The sequence below is a fragment of the Lynx canadensis genome, chromosome B1 (genome assembly GCF_007474595.2).
Source record: "Lynx canadensis isolate LIC74 chromosome B1, mLynCan4.pri.v2, whole genome shotgun sequence".
NCBI classification, from domain to species: domain Eukaryota; kingdom Metazoa; phylum Chordata; class Mammalia; order Carnivora; family Felidae; genus Lynx; species Lynx canadensis.
The window spans coordinates 101,585,356-101,606,989 of record NC_044306.2 but is presented as its reverse complement, the minus strand read 5'-3'; the positions used below and the strand labels follow the sequence as shown (position 1 = coordinate 101,606,989).

General features: G+C 36.4%; 1 protein-coding gene across 1 annotated transcript in view; it reads left to right on the top strand.

Moving 5' to 3' along the window:
* Nucleotides 1-21,634, top strand: part of SPATA5 (spermatogenesis associated 5) — a 370,207-nt gene that overhangs the window by 274,330 nt on the left and 74,243 nt on the right. The window lies entirely within an intron of this gene.

The following is a 21,634-nucleotide window of genomic DNA, read 5'->3' as shown; positions in this document are numbered from 1 at the left end:
GAAATGAAAATGATAACGGGGTGCCTGGGTAGCTCAGTTGGTTAAGCATCCAGATTCAGCTCAGGTCATGATCTCAGGGTTCGTGAGTTTGAGCCCCACATTGGGCTCTGTGCTGACAGATCAGAGCCTGGAGCCTGTTTTGGATTGTGTCTCCCTTGCTCTCTGCCCCTCCCCCGCTTGCACTCTGTCTCTGTCTCTCTCTCAAAAATAAATAAACATCAAAAAAATTTTTTGAAAAGAAATGAAAATGAATATAAATATGGTTCCAGATTCTCATGGAGCTTATAGTATAAAGATGAGAAATGTGGTAATTCTAGCTACCTCTTAAGATTTTTCTGGGATTAAATGAAATAATGTATATTAGCAGAACTGGCACAATTTCTGAATATAATTTCTGGTATATAGCATTTTTATTAAGTCACTTTATATTTATATAAAAATAATTATAGGTATTCAAAGAGCTGCAAATAAATATCAAGTGCTATGGAAGCATGTAGGAGGGAGAGTTAACTTAGGCTGGGAAATTAGAGAAGGTTTCCCTGAATTACTGATTTTTAAGCCAAATCTAAAGAATGAATAGGCTGTTAGCCAGAAAGCAGAAAGTGGAGCGCAGATGATTCTATTCAGAGGACTCAGCATTTGAAAACACATGAGGTTGGAGAGAGCATATTATGTCCTTTATACTAAGGACAGTGGGAAGCGATGGAAAGTATTAAGAATGTGGGTACAGAGTGGCTGGAATTACCACATTTGCATTAAAAAATCATTTCAGGGGGCACCTGGGTGGCTCAGTCAGTTAAGCATCCGACCCTTGATTTCACCTCAGGTCATGATCTCAGGATTTTAGAGCCCCATGTAGGGCTCTGCACTGACAGCACTGAGCCCGTTTGGGATTCTCTCTGTCTCTCTCTGTCTCTGTCTCTGTCTCTCTGTCTCTGTCTCTCTCCCCCCTCCCAACTCATGCACGTGTGCTCGCTCTCAAAATAAATAATCTTAAAAGATATATCGTTTCATCATACCAACATATCATATGAACAATCACTGAGCGATGTGACAAGAGCAGACATAAGGATAAGAAGGAAGAATGAGAAGAAAGTAATTCAAACGGTGGGATGGAACAATGCGAACAGAGTATTTAATTTGGAATCCACAGAACCTAGCAGTTTTCAAAGTGAGAAGTGAGAAAGAAGATGTATAGTTCCTAGGTTTCTGGGTTGGTGTAAAGTCCATTTTCTGAGAACAGGAATCTTGGAAATATCGAAGCTTTAGGTAAGAAAATTATGAATTATGTTGGACATGCTTATTTGGATATGCCGATTTAACATATAAGTACAGATGTCAAATACAAAGTTTAACATATGAGTCATGTTCAGAAGACAAATGTGGACCTGATATGTAAATTTGGGGAATCAAATATGTATTTGTATTTGTATTTGATATGTATTTGTAGATGGTAATTGAAGTCAAAGGAATGGATAGGAAAGTGAGGAGAAAGAAAAGAAGCTTAGGTGTAAGCTCTGCAGAACTTCACCCTCTAAGTTTAGGTAAAGTAGAGGGAAAGGAATCCACCAGCAAACTTGGCTGAATAAGAACATCCAGAGGAATAATGTAGAGTGTCAGAAAGAAGTGTTTTAAGAACAGAAGAATAATTCAGCTTTTTAAATCCTGCTGAAATTTTAGGCAAGATATGTGCAGAAAGAGTATTTTTTTTTTTTAATTTAACAATCTGGAGGTCATTAGTGATCGTAACAGGAGTCATTTTGGTACAGTAATAGGGACAGATTAGAGTCAACTGAGATAAGAGTGACAGGTGAGAAACTGGAAACAGAGCTTAAACAACTCTCTAGCCATGCATAGGGAAGAAGGAAGTTGGGCAGGAGCTAAGACAGCATGAGTGTTGAACAAGGATGTTCAGTAGCAGAAGGTATCTGATATGTTTCAATGATGATGGAAAAGAGCAAATAGAGTAGAGCTTGAAGTTACCCCAAAGCGGGGGATAATTACAGTGCTGTGTTCTACTACGGCAAGATGAGGGAATGGTTTCTGCATAAGGAGAACACCTGGTCAGGTATAAAGTTAGGTAAAATACATAAAACATACTATCAAGTCTAAACGTCAGTTCTTACCGTAACACTAAAATCATGAACACCAGGCAAGTACTTTACTTTTCCTAAAGAAAATTTTCCTTATTACAACAAAGATAAAACAAAACAAAAACAAATGAAGATATTAAATTGACATCAACGTACAGTATCAAGTAATGAAAAACAAAGTTTACTTTTTTAAACCATTTAAGCAGAATTGCCTATTTGAGATCTCTATCCACAGCCCCCTTTTTTTTTTTTCAAGTAAGCTCTACACCCAATGTGGGGCTTAAACTCATGACCCCAAGATCAAGAGTCGCATTCTCTACCAACTGAGCCAGCCAGCCACTCCTCTCCACAGTCTTAACTATAATGCCCAAGGCAGTGTTAATTCCATGGCCCACATAAAAGATTTTTTTAAGTGCTTTGTTAGAGAATGTGGGGACTTGTAGTTGTAACTTTCAAAATCTTCTCTTTAAAGATTTGTAAGATTTAGCTAGAGTTCCATTGTTTTTCTTTTTATTTCATACAAATAAATCACTGCTTCCCTCACCCTCAGAGTAAGTTTGAGATGATACAGCTACCTCTGTCAGAGCTATACTAAACTCAATCACCCACCTGTTCTGATTACCATATTTTCCTTCCCTTTCCTCTCATCTCTTTCTCCTATTCTCCCACATCTTAAAAAAAAGTTGAGAGAAAAAACAAATCATCTCTCTTTTTCATATTGATATTTAAGTTGCAGTAAAAGTGGTTATAAAAGCATCTATCAACATGGCACTAACTTGCCAAGCTAAGTATTTGGGTTGGAAATCATGCTTTCCCAACTGCTTAAAAACAGGAAGTATCTGTGTTAAATGACAGATAGCTCTCTGTTCCTGTAAAGGAAGATTACTTTCATTTCTTTGTATATTTTTGAGCAATAAAACAGTTCTGCAGTTTCATACATACTACACACATATATACACACATATATACATACATATGTATGTTGCTGAAATCCATTTGCAGTATGTTTGCGTGCACACACATCAATATGTGTAAATATATGTTAAAACACCTTCAAAGACTTTAAACAGAACCTCTTCTCATAAGCTAGTCCAGACACATCTTATCCAACAATTCAAGCAAAGCTCTTGGATCTGTCAGAAACAGCCTATAGGTTTGCATTAGGTGATTAATTGCCAGGAGAATCTGGTTCTATATTCCATTACATGTAATTGTTATCTTTTCTTAAGGTGTCCTTTTATTGAGATTCCATTTAAACAGGGTTAAATACATGCACATAACTTACATTCCTGATGTGTAGCACTTATTACCAAAGAAAGAGGAAAACTTCCATCCACTAACAAAGGCACATTTATCTGGGTTTATAGACACTTTTTTCCCAAAATTTTTTCTAAAACTTTAATAATATTTTAATTTGCCTAGAAATTGGTCTTACGATGGCAGTATGGAATAATGAAATATATAGTTTAGTTACCCGGTCTGAGGGTATCGAATGAAACCTTAGTTTAAATTCCAGCTTTACTTCTTTTTTTTTTTTTTTTTTTTTTTTGTTTTTTTTTTTTCAACGTTTATTTATTTTTGGGACAGAGAGAGACAGAGCATGAACGGGGGAGGGGCAGAGAGAGAGGGAGACACAGAATCGGAAACAGGCTCCAGGCTCTGAGCCGTCAGCCCAGAGCCCGACGCGGGGCTCGAACTCACGGACCGCGAGATCGTGACCTGGCTGAAGTCGGACGCTTAACCGACTGCGCCACCCAGGCGCCCCCAGCTTTACTTCTTAATGTCCTCCTGACTTTTGGCAATTATTTAACCTCTTCAAGCCTTCATTTCCTTTCTTGTAAACTTGGTACAAAAAATATCTTCTTCTGGGTGTTACTGTGAGGATTGCATGAATTACCATAGGAAAGCACTTAACACAGTTCTGAGTGTATACTAGGCACTCAATAACATTAGCATTTATATTATTAGATTGCTTATTCTAAGCTCTACCACTTAATCATGTATGGCTTTTACCATTAATGTAACCTCTCTAGACTTCAGTCTTCTCAGCAAATGCAAGACGTTAAATATAGAAGGAGTCTTTGTGATACTAATATCCTGTGATTCTCTAATTTTCTTCATATCAAATGAAAAAAATGTTTGCTTTTGATTAAAATTATTCTTGCCCTCATTACTAACAAAGCAAGGAACCTGACTTCTGTTTACAATTCTGTTTGCTTTACTTTTGACTGTGAATCTTAAATCAGGTGTATTTTGGTATAGTGGTTGGGTATGGACACTAGAGTTGGACTGCCATTGTTCCACTCCTGACTCCATTACATACTAGCTGTGTGACTTTGGGCTAGTTACTTAACCTCTGTCTACCTCAGTTTTGTTATCTGCGAAGTGCGGCTAATAATAATACCTAACTCACACTTGGAGGATTAAATGAGTTACGTTATATAAAGGACTTAGAACAGATCATACATATAGTAAATTTCACATGCAGGTATTGTTCTTCGTCATCATCACCATCATCATCCTGGAACAGGCTCTCCATTGCTTCTTAACCATAACATGAGGATATTATAATAGATGAATAAGGATTTGGTTCTCTGAAATACAGAGATAGACCCATAAGCTTTCTTATATGCTGCCTGTTCCTTAGGAGTGAGCTCAAACAATGCATGCACATATCAGAGGGTAAGGGAAGAAAATAATAGAAATTTGTATTCATGATTATTTTATGTAGCATTCTTTTTAAAAAATTTATGTGTGGGGTGCTCTTAGCTAAACATCCGACTATTGATTTTGGCTCAGGTCATGATCTCACAGTCATGAGATCAATCCCTGCATGGGGCTCTGTGCTGGGCATGGACCCCGCTTAAGATTCTGTCTCTCTCTCTCTCTCTCAAAAAAAAAAAAAAAAATGTGCTTATGTATGTTATATAATATACACAACACGTTAATATAAGGACATATATATATATATATATGCATGTGTGTGTGTGTCTGTATACACACACACATGCATATATATACACTTTCTGAATAAGTATAAAACTATTGGGGAAAAGTGCTCAAATTAATTTTAATAATATGAATGAATGATCACAAAAGTTTAGAGACAACAGTCCAAAGAGACAGTGTCTTCCAAAGGTGGTGTTAAGTTGACATAACTTCCAGTCTCAATTGTCTGCTACACTGGATAGCATATACTAAAGAAGCAAGTCAGACTTTTTTTTCATAACTCCAGTGTTTTTGGAAAGACCATATCCACTGAGTTCTTTGCTAAAGATAGGGTAAACATAGTTTGGAATCCAGATTATTCTGGGTGTGTCAACTACTTGTTGTGACTGAATAATGAGATGTCTGAGCAATGTCAGGTCAGTCAGTACTTATATTTGGACTTGGCCATGTAAGAAAATGCTGCTGTTCTTAATGGCCAGAAACCACAAAAACATACTGCCACAGGATAACCAAATTCCTTTTTTGCTTATATTTAATAGCAACGCAATTGAGACTTTTCTGGCACATTAAAAATTTTTATTATAAATATTGTTATCTCTATAGAAATGGAGAAGTTATTATTAATTTTTTACCTAGTTTGTTTATAAAACACCAGAAATAGGGTGCCTAGATAGCTCAGTCAGTTGAGCATCTGACTTGATATTGGCTCAGGTCATGATCCCAGGGCCATGAGATCAAGCCGTGCATCAGGCTCCACGCTGAGTGTGGAGCCTGCTTGAGATTCTCTATCTTCTCTCTCTCTTTCTCTCTCTCCCTCTGCCCCCTCCCCTGCTGTCTCTAAAATAAATAAGTAAACAAACACCAGAAATACAGGAAAGCCAAAGATTTCTTTCTTAAATGTGTTTATTTTAAACTAGGACACCAGTATTTGGAAATAACTCATAAAGGACTTCTTTTCTGTTAGAATTTCTTATAATGGGTTGATATGACCTAGGTCTTAGGCCATAGGTACCTAGGGTAAATGACTGACCTTATTCTCTTGGAGAGTAGATTCTTTTGGGAATCCAATAGATACACTCTCCTGAAAAAGTACGCATGTAAAATTTGGCCTACGATTTCAAGGGTTTACAGGTACTCCCTTCCCTAAGCCTATCAAAGAATCTCTGTAGGTAGTTGAAATCCTCTGGACAGTGGATTTAGCTACATTTGTGTTCCAACCTAAGCATCACTGTGTAATCACTATGGTATATGACTGGCTTTATGGAAACCCTTTATTATCCAGGTTTGATTTCAGAAAGACATTGACACAATTCTTAGTTATGTCTTGTCTGTGCTTGGAATAGTGCTCAAATTATGGTATGTGCATTTTCTGCTTACTATATGATATGTGAGGTTTTTTTTTAATTTTTTTTAAACATTTATTTATTTTTGAGACAGAGAGAGACAGAGCACGAGCGAGGGAGGGTCAGAGAGAGAGGGAGACACAGAATCCGAAACAGGCTCCAGGCTCTGAGCTGTCAGCACAGAGCCCGACGCGGGGCTCGAACTCACAGACCGCGAGATCATGACCTGAGCTGAAGTCGGCCGCTTAACCGACTGAGCCACCCAGGTGCCCGATATGTGAGTTTTTTAATGTTTATTTATGTGTTTTGAGAGAGGCGGGGGAGGGCCAGAGAAAGAGGAGGAGAGAGAGATTGCTAAACTGACTGTGCTGACAGTGCAGAGCCCAATATAGGGCTCGAACTCACAGTGAGATCATGACCTGAGTTAAAACCAAGGGTCGGACACTTAGACTGAGCCACCTAAGTGCCCCAATTATCTAAGTTGTTAGAAGGCCATATCAGATATAATCTGAATATTCAAAAACAGTATCTTATTTTGATGAGAGAATTAGAAATTGACAATCTAATTGACAAAGAACTTCTCATAGCAAGCTTCTGAAGCAGACAAGGCAGGTAGAGAAAGAGTCTCCTTTTTACAGATGAAAAACCTGAGGCTTAAGAGCAATTAGAGTGATTTGATTCATTAGTGGGGGGTGAGGGAGAGAGGACTGTTCAAATTTACCTGTGAAGCTTTTCCAAAGCAACTTCTACAAGTCGAGTCTCTCAAAGTTTGATCTAAAGACTCCCTGCATCAGTCAGCTGACGTACTTACTAAACTTACAGAGTTCTCGACTCTCCTTCCAAGTCATAAACCCAAATGGAGTGTAAATAAATCACGGGACTCTCCTAGATTAATAAATAAGTCAGATGATTCCTGTGCACACTGAGGTTTGAGAAATCCTGAGCAGTAGTTTGACTTTAAATGCACAGTAGAGTCACCTGAGGAGCCTTGGAAAAATAATTTCCCTGGACTTGGGAAAAATCTATGAAGAAAGGACTTCAAGGAAACCTACTTTTCAGAAATTCACCAGAGGAGAGCCTGGGTGGCTCATCAGTAAAGTGTTTGACTCTTGATCTCAGCTCAGATCTTGATCTCAAGGCTGTGAGTTTGGGCCCTGCATAGGGCATGAAGCCCACTGAAAAAATAAGATAAGATAAAATCAATAAAATGGTAAATAAAATAAAAAGTTCACCAGGTGAACGTGATGCACAATGAGGATTAAGAATCACTACCATAGTGGCACCTGGGTGACTCAGTCAAGTGGCTGACTCTTGATTTTGGTTCAGGTCATGATCTCATGGCACGTGAGTTCAAGCCCCACATCGGGCTCCATGCTGACAGTGTGGAGCCTGCTTGGGATTTTCTCTGTCTGCCCCTCCTCCACTCACATGTACATGCATGCACTCTCTCTCTTAAACTTTTTTTAAAAATGAAACTACTAAAAAAAAAAAAAAAAAGGAGTCACTACTGTAAGGGATTTGGAAACTTTTTCTGTAAAGGAGCAGATAGCAAATATGTTAGGCTTTGCAGACAACATTAGTTATCTGATATCAGTCTATATCAGTTATCAGTTTCAACTACTCAGGTTTGCTGTCCTACAGTGATGTATGGATGTATGTACAGCCATCCATACATAATAATTAAATGGCTGAACATGGCTGTGTTCCAATGCAATTTTATTTATAAAAGCGGGAGATGGGACAGATTTGGCTGATGGATTATAGTTTACCAAACTATGTGGTCCGGCCCCACATGCCTCACTGAGCCAGTATTAGACCATGTTCTAAATCTCAGATGCTGCTGGTTATGTGAGGATTGAAAACTACTGTATTAAAGTTTAATTGGTAAGCAGTAGAGCCAGAATTATGAACTATGAAATAATGAAAAATGAAAAAAAAAAAAAGAAAGAAAAGCCTGTAGTATGTATTATCAAAGATAAGACAAAAAAGAACAGGGGCACCTGGGTGGCTCAGTCAGTTGAGCATAAGACTTCGGCTCAGGTCACGATTCGCAGTTCATGAGTTCCAGCCCTGCATCGAGCTCGCTGCTGTCAGCGCAGAGCTTGTTTCAGATCCTCTGTCTCCACTGCTCCACCGCTCATGCTCTCTCCCTTTCTCTCTCTCTCTCTCTCTCTCTCTCTCTCTCTCTCTCTCTTCAGAGATAAAATAAACATTAAAAAAATTGTTAAAAAAAAAAAAAAAACAGGCATACAAGGCAAGGAAGAAGAGAGGTGCACTGAATAGCCAAACCAGATGCAGTACTGATGGAGCTCAGAAGTGGGCCAGCCCCAGCCTGAGAGGTTTTTGGTTTTGTTTTGTTCAAAAAGGAGAGGAGAAAAAAGGATAGAACAGCCCTGCGGTCTCATCTCAGATGGTTGGATTGATAAGAAATACCTTCCTATACTTTGGTATTTTGTGCCCTAAAAAATTGGGGTGTTGGCCTGAGGGAAAAAGAGAAATGATCAGTCGGTTTGGGGAGGGAGGCAGGGAAACACCGGTGTTCAGTTTAGTGACTGTAGAAAAATGCAAACCCTACAGGTGTGAGCAGGGAGGCAGTATGCACAGTGCTGCTCCGCAGTGGGTCCCATCTGTCCCATGGTGCCCATTGAAGTCACATTACATCCTCTATCCTTGATGCTTCCTTTGGCACCAAGTAATGTTTAATTATGAGAAATGTGGAAAACTGTGAGTCAACAAGAAAAGTTTTGCTTACATTTAACATATCATCCATTGTATGTAGTGTATGTCAGATTTCTATTTTAAGTTTTTAAAAGTGATTTGTATGTAACAAGTAAAAAAAAAAAAACAACTATCCAGAAAATTCATATTCTCAGCAATGTATTTTTGTATCACCTGGTATCTTATATATTGTCTGTGTTCTTCTGCATCTGGTAGGTGTCTGCAGATAGATCACTTTACGTTTTGATGAACTGATTTTTTTTTTTAATTTGGAAAAATATATGTCCCTTGAATATCTTATAGTCCAATGGGGGCATTAGAACATGTAAATAAATATTGTAGTGTAATATGTGCAACAGACATGTGAACAGTGTTTAGAAGTAATATAGAGAAGAAAATATTCCTTTGAGTATGCAGAAGTGATTTGAAGGAAGAATTAGAACTTTCCTGGAGTACATGACATAGAGGTGAGTAGGGCTGTTCAGAGAGATGAGCATGTACAGAGGTGTGAGGAGATGTGCTATTTTCAGAGACCTACAAGAATTCAGTAGTGGTAGAGAGTAAAAGGCAAGGAAGGGCCAAATAATGGAAGATGATACTGGAGAAATAAGCAGGGGACAGATGATTTCTCCCCATCACCACCACCCTTCACCCTTCACCCCTGTTTAGAGCCTGTGGGTTTCTTGATATTTAAATACCCTAAAAATCAATGTATACATGTAAGTCCCCAACTCCCACTACTTATACCCTATGGAGAACTTTTAAAAGATTGGATATTCAAAAGATTAATTGCATTGTTTTCAGTTATCCTCTGTGGCTTATCGAAAAGCAGATTCACTTTTCATAAGAGGAAGAATTAGGATTAGTTCTGGATAAATTCTGTTTATCCTGCCTTGTAAAAGGGCATTTTTAAATAGAAGTGGATAAAAAACATCATTCTAGTAAAAGATCTTAAGAGTGTGTGTGTGTTTGTTGTTGTTGTTGTTGTTGTTGTTCTGTTTTCTTTTTTGTATTCACCACCAAATACTGCTATTTACTGTGGTACATTCTTCCTACACACCTGCTGTCAAATGCATCAAGTCTTTTCTTGCACAGCGCTACGGGTTTTTACAAAACTGAGCATGCCCAACATTAGACAGAGAGCCTACAGACTGATTGATTTATTTGTTTTAATACAAACACACTCTCAGATGTTGTCATACACAAATCCTTTTTAAAAGAATTATTTTTCAAAGAACAAAGAACATTGTAATCCTAGTACCTAATCTTGTGCCTGGCACATATTAGACACTCAGCATATGTTTGTGGAATTGAACTACTCTGTGAAGTCTCAAACTGAACCCTCAAAAAACTCCCTCAACTCTAGGAGTAACTGAATATCTTAAGTAGCTGCGATATGAATTGAAATGTTGTTTAAAAAGCATTTCCAGCAGTTGAAAAATGAAGTCGTGGCTTATTATAAGATCCAATTTAATTTGGCAAGTATTGTTCTCTTTGCAGAATACAAATGCAAATACAAATCTATCTAAAATAAATTCTGCTTTGTCTTTATCTTCCTTTGCAAAATGGAGAGGCATTGTCAAAAGGGGGAAATGTCTAATAATAAGTTGAAAACTTTGGGCCATTCTACTTCAAAGATAATCTCTTAAATTGTCCTTTACAGGTTCACTGCCTCTGTTATTATTCATGTTCTAATTTAAGACCTCAAGATTGTATTAGCTTCCTAACTGGAAGTTACACTTCATTCTGATGCCACCTTCCCACTGCTGCCAGAATTGTTTGCTTTCTTAAACAGAAAACTGAGCCTATCCTTCACTTGATTAAAAACCTTCCACAGTTTCCAAAGAGCTATAAGATCAAGACCAAAGTCCTTGACATTACCCACTATATGTATATAATCATACTCCTGGAGTTGTTTTTTGTTTGTTTTTATTTCATCTACCTTCATCTCCCCCTGTTCTCAATAATCCTCTGCTAGTGCTTCTTAAACTTTTTCATGGCATGTCACACCTGGAATAATGACCAGATAAAGTCACTGTCTGCCTGCCTAGAGCCTCTCGCTTCTCTGGGCTCCTAGCCCACCTGAGAGCTGAAGGAAGCAATATCCTAAACACAACTATCATATATTCTGTGTGCAGCAGTTCGGAAGGTCTGTCTCATTTTGTCACCTTAGTAAATCTTTTGCCCTCACAGGAATGGTTTTTCCATTGCTGTACCTTTAGTTATTTGTGCATAGCATTCACTCTGCCTTTTCCTACCTTCTCAGCCTGGTAAATTTCCCCTACTTGTCATTTCAGGCCCAGCTTAGTTACATCAGGGAAATGTTTTTAGATTTTTTTTTTTTAAGGAAATTTGAAGTGCTTCCTTTCCAAAGTCTTATCTTAAATCAACTAATTTTAACTCTCAAAATTCTCATTTCCATTTCTGAGCCAGATGTAATCATTTAGACAATTACCTACTGCACCAATAATGATTGTATGTTTTTAAGAATATAAATAAAAAGTCTCACTTCTTTGGATTTTGTAAACCATTTCTTTCCCCCATAGATTATATTCCCCCATGGTATCAAATATACTGATCTCAAAGTGGTTACTTATTTCAAGTATGATGTGCATAGTGTAAAAAATATCATTACTACTTCTCAGTTAAACTATAGAATTAAAAGATGGCAAGTTGTTTCTTATAAAAAGATTTACTAAACTAAAAACTGTAAAAGAAGAATTCTTAAGGGCACCTGGGTAGCTCAGTCAGTTGAACGTCCAACTCTTGATTTCATCTCAGGGTATGATCTCATTGTTTCTGAGATCGAGCACCGTATAGGGCACTATGCTCACAGTGCAGGGCCTGCTTAAGATTCTTTCTTTCTCTCTCTCTCCCTCTCCTTCTCCCTCTCCCTCTCCTTTTCCCTCTCTCCCTTCCTCTCAAAATACATACATACATACATACATGCATACATACATACATACATACATACATAACTAACTTAAGAAATGAAAAAGTAAGGACCAAGTTGTATGCTTCTTTGTATTGTTAATAGTGCTTTGTAGGGGCGCCTGGGTGGCTCAGTTGGTTGAGCGGCCGACTTCGGCTCAGGTCATGATCTCACGCTCCGTGGGTTCGAGCCCCGCGTCGGGCTCTGTGCTGACAGCTCAGAGCCTGGAGCCTGTTTCAGATTCTGTGTCTCCGTCTCTCGACCCTCCGCCACTCATGCTCTGTCTCTCTCCGTCTCAAAGATAAATAAACGTTAAAATTTAAAAAAAAAAGTGCTTTGTACAAAAAAGTTTCTCAATGTTTTTTAGTTACTGTTTAAAATATCATGTGGAGAGTTAATATTTTTTCATTCAAATTTTATATAAAATTCATTTCTTTTTCCTGAGTATCTGTTCGCAGATCGTTCCCCCAACTTAAGTACAATTATATTTTTTTTCTCATTGTCTCAAAGTTTAGTTACCAAATAATATAATGAAGAGTGTTCTTACAAGGGCTTGCATGAGTTTATAAAATATTGCTATTTCATTGGTTTCTAAAGCTATTCTTTAGAAATAGATTTTTTCAAGTCTAATTAACATTTAGATCACTAAATTAACGTAACAGATATTAAGACACTGTATTCCTGAAACACTGAGATTTGAAGCCTTAAAAGATAGCAGCTAAAGTGAAAATAAACAGACAGAAAGACAATACTGTATGTTGTCACGTACAGTGAAATCTTAAACATACCCCACTGTATACACACACACCACACACACACACACACACACACAACACACACCCATACACAGTTTCACAGAAACCAAGAAGAGAATGGTTGTTGCAAGAGGCTATGGGGAAATGGGACACTTTGGTCAAAAGGTACACTTTTGGTTATAAGATGAATAAGTTCTGAGGATTAAATGTTCAGCATTAGTAAGTATAGTTAATAATAAGGGGTTGTGTGCTTGAAATTTGCTTAAAGTTAGATCTTTAAGTGTTCTTACTACATACAAACATGAGTTAATTATGTGAAGTGATGGATATTGTTAATTACTTGAGCTTGCTAATTGTTTCATAATTATATGTATATCAGACCTTGTTGTACACTTAAATATATACAATTATATTGTTAGTTATTCCTCAATAAAGGTTGGGAATAAATAAAGTTTTTTAAAGATAGCAGCTAAAGTCAAAATAAAGACATTTCCAGGGGGTGCCTGGGTGGCTCAGCGGTTAAGCGTCCGACTTCGGCTCAGGTCTGATCTCATGGTCCATGAGTTCGAGCCCCACGTCGGGCTCTGTGCTGACAGCTCAGAGCCTGGAGCCTGTTCAGATTCTGTGTCTCCCTCTCTCTCTGACCCTCCCCCATTCATGCTTTGTCTCTCTCTGTCTCAAAAATAAGTAAACATTAAAAAAAATTTTTTTTAATGAAAAAAAACATTTCCAGAAGTCAAATATGTCCATCTCTAGGCTGAGTACATGTGGGTCAACAACATGGAAAGATTTAATAAATACAGGCATGTTCTAGGGCCTCCTCTCTTTTAGTGATTCCTTTATCAGGCTTCTATTGAAGAGAGCAAAAGAGGCTTCTCCTTTGTCTATTATGAAAGGGCAATGAATTGAGAATTTCAGAGGCTGTGGTAAAAGCAGGGAGAGAGAAGAAACAAGTAGAATTACTAAATAGCAATCCCTTTTTTAACATTGAGATTTGAAATATAGATCAAGAATCTATGTTTTAAGCCTAGTTTTCTAACATATTCTAATCTTGTAGTTTTATAACATTTATCTCTTCATTCATTTAAAGAACATTAAGTCTACCATGTTGCCAAGATCCAAAGGTAACTAGCATTTCCTGTGTTTAAGGAGCTTGGTCAAGTACTAGGGGTAACTTATACAGACACAGTAATGATAACAATAGCATCTAATGGAAGTATCCATGCCATGTGCCAGACTGTACTGAGACTTATTTAGGTCATATCTTCAATTCATACAGCCATCCTCTAAATAGAGACTAGAACTGTTAGGATTTGTAAAGTACCAAGAGGTTTAAATGATCTGTCCAAACACAGCTAATAAACGGGGAGTTAGAATTTTAACCTGGTTAGGCCAGATTCTTTTGTCCTAACTTTTTACATGTATGTCAAATTACAAGTTATATATGTGTGTGTGTGTGTGTGTGTGTGTGTGTGTGTGTGTGTGTGTGTATACACACACACACATTCATACATACCTGGAAGAGTCATAGAAGGTTATAGAAAAAAGAATGACTTTAAGCTGAGACTTGAACAAGAAGTGGAATTTGTCTGATAGACAAAGAGATAAAATATTCTGAGTATAGAAAGAAATATTGTGAGGACAAGGGAGGCAGAAGGCAGCATGGTGATTTTGGCTAACTGTGAGTGCTTAGGTGAGCATAAAGTAGCTGCGGATAAGGTAGGACAGTTACAACAAAATTATAGAAGTCTGAGATCCTATGCTTTATATTGTACTTTTTCCCTTAAGGTGCCATAAATGATTAGAAAATAAGTTGCAGTATTTTCAGTATAAGAATGATCCCTATAGCAATGATGTAGATCAAGAAAGGGAGAAAAAGGAAAGAATAAGTCTGCATGAAGACAACTAGCAAGCAGTTATGATATTCTAGCCACGAAATTGTGTTGCCTTGACTACTTTGAGTGCCTGTATATGCCCATTGCTGAGTTTACAGTGTTGAATAAAAGAATATGATACCTGCCATATATACAGCCTACAGTCTGTTGGGAAGGATAAACAGTAAGAAAACACATAAATATAATAAAGAAGATGGAGTAGAAATGATCATTTCAAGAGAGAATTAAGAAGTAGCATTAGCCATGCCTATTACTCTGTCAAATTTAGAGGAGGGCAAGAAATGCCTAAATAAGTTCAGGGTGTCTTTTAAATATATTTGAACTCTTACCAAGGATCCACACTCTCCCCAGTTTCTGGAACTATTTTCTCCGTGAATCATGATACATGGATACATTTTTTATTAGAGTAAAATGTAAAGGCTTAGTGCTGCTTTTCTTTCCTAGAGGAGGCACTCCCTATAGTCACATACACACCTTGTTGATCATTTGAAATGAATAGGAGCCCTGGGACCTGATTTTTCACAGTGTCTATTTTAATATCTTGGTCTGAACAAGTATTTGTATGCTAACTAAATTAGATTAAGCAGTGCTAGAATATGAAAGTACACATGTCAAATTTCAGAATTTATAAAAAGAAAGACAGCCTTGTAACTGTGGTAGTAGGTTGGGTCAGTACGAACCCTTAATATGAAATTGCCCGAAATGCTTTAAGTCCTTTTTGTAAAGGTCAGAAGAAGGAAAGATAATTGTATTAGGTTTAATTAATTAGTGTATCACTAAATAGTAATAACACATTTTCAGTAATGACCATGTAATGTAAGTTGTGGGCGTTTCCTGGGAAAGATGCTATAATGGAGTCGTAGAATTGGGGCTGGAAGGCCCATATAAAAGTTCATCTAATAATTCATAATCTTGGGTGCACGAGCAGATTTCAGGTGACTTTATGGAATTATTTATAAAATTGTATGGGGGTGTTTTTCATCTGTGTATTTGAGGAGAGCATTCTTGTCAGATACACATAGCCCTCTCTGATGAAAGAACCACCTTCGTTTTCAACACATGAAGAAATGGGGCTGAGGTGTAGAAACTTGCCAAGGTCTTGAATAAGTTTCTCTTGAAAAGGCCAGTATGCCCTATGACATTTTTAAATAGAGTTTCATGTAGCAGCCAACAAGTATCTATGACCTTGAGGCTAGAAGGGCTCAGAGTAGTATTAGGAAGCCTGGCTTGTTTTTTCATTGAGAGTTGTTATATGGTGGTTTTTAAAATAACAGAAAATGCCATCATTCAGAACACACTCTTCCACCCTACTATCCCAGAACAGTATTTTAAAGAAATTCTAGGAAGGGTGTTAACTCATTCAGGGTTCTACAGGAAGGAAAGCTCTTCCTACGTTTTTTTAAGCTTAACTTTCACTGACAAGATCAGAACAGAAAAAGATAGCTGGCTGTTGGCCCAGGCAACGTTACAATCATTGAAGTGTATCAACCTGCACTGCCCAGGGACAGCTACAACTTGGCAGGGAGAAAGGAGGGTGGGGGGGGAAGGGGGGAACAGATGCATGCTGAGTGTTGTTCCAGTGACTGAGGTGACGTGTATGCTCTAATCCTTTGCTGGTGTTCTTTCAACTATTAGAAAGGAAATTTTAAATAGCCTGGAATATGAGTTTTCCCATAAGGGTGAAAAGGATAACTTCAACTTTAAAAAAAGTAACCAAGCTATTCACAGCTGTTTCCCCAGCACCTAAAACAGGGCCCGGCCCACAGTAGATGTATAATGTTTTTTTGACACAAGAATTATTTAATTTTTTTTGTTACCTATATCATATTTCAGTATAAGAATATTTTTCATTTGTCTATCAATACTGTGTATCATTTGTACTGGCAGGATAGTTAAAGTGAAAAAGGATTGATTCAACATTGGCTCACCTTTCTGCCAATTTATTGTATAATCTTGGGCCTCATTTTCTTTTTCTTAATAGGGCTATGACAAAATCTACTTCATAGGATTTGGAGAAATACTAAGTGAAATACAGTATGTGAAAATGCTTTATAGATTCTTCAGGGCTGCATAAACATTAAGTTTGGAGTTTTAGCTCATACATTGAGGTTTATGATCCATGTCAAGTTAATTTTTGAATATGGTGCCAGGTAAGGATCAATGTTGATTTTTAAAATATGAGTATCTAGTTGTTGGAGCATTATTAGTTTTAATGCTTTCCTTTCCTAGTTGAATGCCTTAAAGATAGAAACCATTATGGAATCCCTTATTTTATTCCATTGATCTATATTTCTGTCCTCTGGACCTTGTCACACTGTCTTGTTTTTTTTAGCATTGTAAGTAGTATAAGTCCTTGAGCTTTTTTCTTTTTTAACTTGGCTTTCACCGTTCTCAGTCATTTGCATTTCCGTTATAAATATTATAATATTTGTCAGGTTGTTTTAAGCCCTTGTGAAATTTTGATTGGAATTGTGTTGAGTCTATAGATAAATTGGAAAAGAATGAATATCTTAATAATATTGAGCCTTCTAATTCATGAAAATGGTGTATCTATATAGGCCTTTAATTTTTCTTACTATAGTGATATCGTTTTTCAGTGAAGTGTTTTTTTTGTTAATTTTATTCTGTCTTTTATTTTTGTGCTTTGTATTCTCATAAAGTGGATTTTTAAAACTTCATATTCTATTAGCTTATTGCTTAATATATAAAAAATACAAATTTTATAATAAACTTGTATTCTGTAATCTTGCTAGTAGTTTATTCCTTAGTATTTCTACATAAACAATCATGTCATCTGCAATGAAGATAGTTTGCCTTTGCCCATTCCAAGTTCTATATTTCCTTTTCCCCCTCCAGTTTTTGTCTTTTGCTTTTGTCTTTGTAATAAAGACTAGTACCTCTGTTATATTTATCAGTACAAGTGGTGACTTTTTACCTTTTCTTGATCTTAGGTAGAAAGCACTCAAGATTTCAACATTAATTGTATTAGCTGCAGGTTTTTCTAGATACTACCTACCATACTGAAGTCCTCCTCTATTACTAATTTGCTGAAGGTTTTTCAACATGAGCAGATCTTGAATTTGTCAAACTTTTTTGTATGTATTAAAATGATCATGTGAATTTTCTCCTGTATTCTGTTTTTGTGGTGAATTATACCAACTGGATTTTGAGTGTTAAACTAAACTTGCATTCCTGAAATAACTCTTGGTTAAGATGATTTATCCATTTTTCATATTGTGAGATTCTATTTGATAATATTTTTTAAGGATTTTTGAGTTTGTCTTCATGAGGCTCATTAATCTGTAATTTTCATTTTTTGTGATATCTTTGTTAGGTTTGGAGTTAGTGTTATGTTGACCTTCTAAAACAACTTGAGAAATGTTCGTTATTCTGAAGTGGTTGTGCAATCTTGTTTCTTCTTTGGCAGAATTCAGAAGTGAAACCATCTAGACTAGAATGTTTTTGGTGTGAAAGTTAGTCATAATAAATTCAATTTTTAATTAATTCAGTTCCATTAAAAAAAATATAGGGCCATTATGATTTTTATTTCATTTTTTGTCCATTTTGATAACTAGATTTTTTAAGGAACTTATTTTTTATCAAAGTTGTTTATTTATTGTCCTAAAGCTATTGATAATATTCTCTTATTATTCTTTTTGCTATCTGTAGGATATGTAGTGATAACCTGTCTTCCATTTCTGATGTTGGTGATTTGTTCTCTCTTTTATCCTTGTTCAATCTAGTTAGAATTTAATAAGATTTTTAAAACCTTTACAGAGAACCACGCTTGACTTTCAATTTCCTCTATTGTTTGTTTCCTATTTCATTGATTTCTACTCTCATCTTTATTATTTCCAGCCTTATACTTACTCTTGAACCTTAGGTCATTTATTTTAGACTTCTTTCCTACCATCAGCATTTAAAGTTATAAATGTGTCTCTAAGCACTACTTTATCTTGATGTTATATTTGCATTATCATTCGACTTGAAACATTTTCTAATTTCCTCATAATTTCTTCTTTGACCTATGGTTTACTTAGAAGGGTGTTGTTTAATTTTTCATGTGTTTGAGGTTTTCCTCTCTTGTTATTCCTTTCTAATTTACTCTTCTTAGAGAACTACTTTGTATGATTTCAGTCATTTTGAATTTGTTGATTTTTGTTTTATGGCTCATCACATGAGCTATCTTGGTGAATATATCAAGTGTACTTAAAAAATATGTATTCTGCTGTTGTTGGGTAAAGTAGCCCATAAATAAATATCAGGTTGCAATGATTGATAGCCTTGTTCAGATTCTCTGTATCTTTACTGATTTGTTTTTTAGTTCTATAATTGCTAACAGAAGAGTGTTAAAATCTCATATTGTGATTGTGGAGTTACCTTTTTTATCTCTTTAATCCTATCAATTTTTGCTTTATATTATTTTGAGGCTCCATTATTAGGAACATACATGTCCAGAACTATAAAAGTTCTGAGACTTTACCCTGTTTAAAAGCTAACAAATCAGCCTTCCACAATTTCATGGTAGCTTGGCAAAAGATATGAGATTCTTGGGTTAGAGATAGAGGTCAGTTCCTTACTCACAGAATATCATGGTGTGTGTGTGTGTATGCATGTGCTGGTTCTCTAAGAACTAATTTCCACAGAGCCAACCACATGAGGTTTTAATGTTTGTATTTTCCATAGTGTTTTATGTATGATCGCAACTACATTTTCAGGGGTTTTATTTTATTTTATTTTATTTTTTTAATTAAAAGATGTTTATGTTTGACTTCCTGTCTTCCTTAGTTTCTACATTTACTTCTATCACACATTTTTTCTGGATATTTCATTCAAAAGTACACATGTAGAAATATGCTGTGTTTCACTATTTATAAGTGAGTGTCTCTTAAATCTTCAAGAAATCCCATTTCTGATATGTCAGCCAAAAGAGTGAATTTTTTTTAGAGGTGGAAGGCATGTACAGTTTTGTGGTGTTTCATTTCCAATGCTCTTCATTTCTTCCTGAAGATTCAATTTTCCATCTTATGTCATTTCCATTAAACCTGAAGAACATCGTTTAGTGTTTTCTGTAGTGCAGTTCTGATGGAACCAAATTTTCTTAAATTTATTTTGTTTGAAGATGACTTAATTTTTCCTTCGTTCTTAAAGAATATTTTCAGGGCACCTGGGTGACTCAGTCATTTGAGCGGCAGGCAGACTCTTGATTTGGTTCAGGTCATGATCCCAGGGTCGTGGGATCAAGGCCCAAATTGGTCTCTGGGCTGAGTGTGGAGTCTGCTTAAGTTTACCTCTCTCTCTCATAAAGGCCCTATCCCCCACTTGCATTCTCTCTCTCTGAAAAAAAAAAAAAAAAGAAAAAGAAGATTTTCACTGGGACTAGAATTCTAGGATGACATTTTTATTCTTTCAGCACTTTATTTTTTTTTAATTTTTTTTTTTAGTGTTTATTTAGTTTTGAGAGAAAGAGAGCATGAGCAGAGGGGCAGAGTGAGAGAGAGACACAGAAACTGAAGCAGGCTTCAGGCTCCGAGCTATCAGCACAGAGCCCGACACAAGGGCTTGAACTCACAAACTGTGAGATCATGACCTGAGCCAAAGTCTGACATTTAACTGACTAAGCTACCCAGGTGCCCCTCATTCAGCACTATAAAGATATTGTTCTGCTGGTTTCTGCCCTTCATTGTTTTGATTGAGAGTCACTGGTGATTCAGATTATTGTTCTCCATATTCAGTCTGGCAGCTTTCAAGATTTTGTCTTTTGTTTCCAGCAGTTTGCTATGATACGTGTAGGTGTGGCTTTCTTTGTATTTATTTTATTTGAGATTCACTGAGCTTCTTGATTGTGTAAATTTGTTTGTTTACCAATTGGAGGAAATTTGGCTCTTTTTTCTTCAGATATTTTTTCTGCCCCATCTTCTCTTTCCTTTCCTTCTGGTATTATAGATAGTAACACATATTAGACCTTTTGATATTGTCCCATGAGTGGTCTTTTAATGTAAATCTTACCAATTCACCTTCTACTTAAAACTTTCCAATGACTTCTCATTAAAAGTAGAATACAATCCATACTCTTTACTATGTCTTTTAAGGTCTTATGATCTGCCTATGACTGTCTTTCTGACCTCATTTCCTACCTCTTTTTTCCTTATTCACTCTATCACATTGATTTTGTTTTTCTTTCCCTGGAACATACCAGTCATTCTTGCCTTTGCACTTGATGTTCCATTTACCTTGCATGCCCTTCCCCTAGATATTTCAAAGGCTGACTCCTTTGGATATCAACATAAGTTACCTCCTCAGAGAGGCTTTCTCTCACTATCCCAACTAAAAGCTGCCCCAACTCCTTAACACACACACACACCCACACACATTTTAGACCTGTATCTGTTTTACTAACTTTATTGGGATAGAATAAATATAAAATTCACCCACTTAAAGTACACAGTTCAGTGGCTCTTAGTATATCCACAAATACATGCAGCCATCACCACAATCAATTTTAGACATATCTATCTTATTCATGCTATTTTCTAGTACCAAGAACAATGTCTAGTGTATAGTGCATGCTTGGTAAGGTTTTCTGAATACATGAATTCATTAGCTCTAAGATAATTTAGGCCTTAGCCTCCAATAAAATATGAGGGAAGTTCATTTGACTACTTTCAGCTCTAGAAGTATTCTTTTATTAGAGCTGTGCTATTTTAAGGGCTCTCTAAAACAACCCATATTTTAAGAGATATTGCAGGAAATTCCAAAAAAAAAAGTCTTTTGATACAATGAATGCAAGTCATATTACACACTTCCCTAAAAGAGAATAGCCATCTTTTATTGACCTGACAGTTGCTGAGGAGCAGAAAGCCTCTCAGAAGTATTGCTCTGCTACTTTCAAAAGTACTCTGAACATGATTTATTTGTTTGAATCTTTAAAATAGATTATAGCATCTCT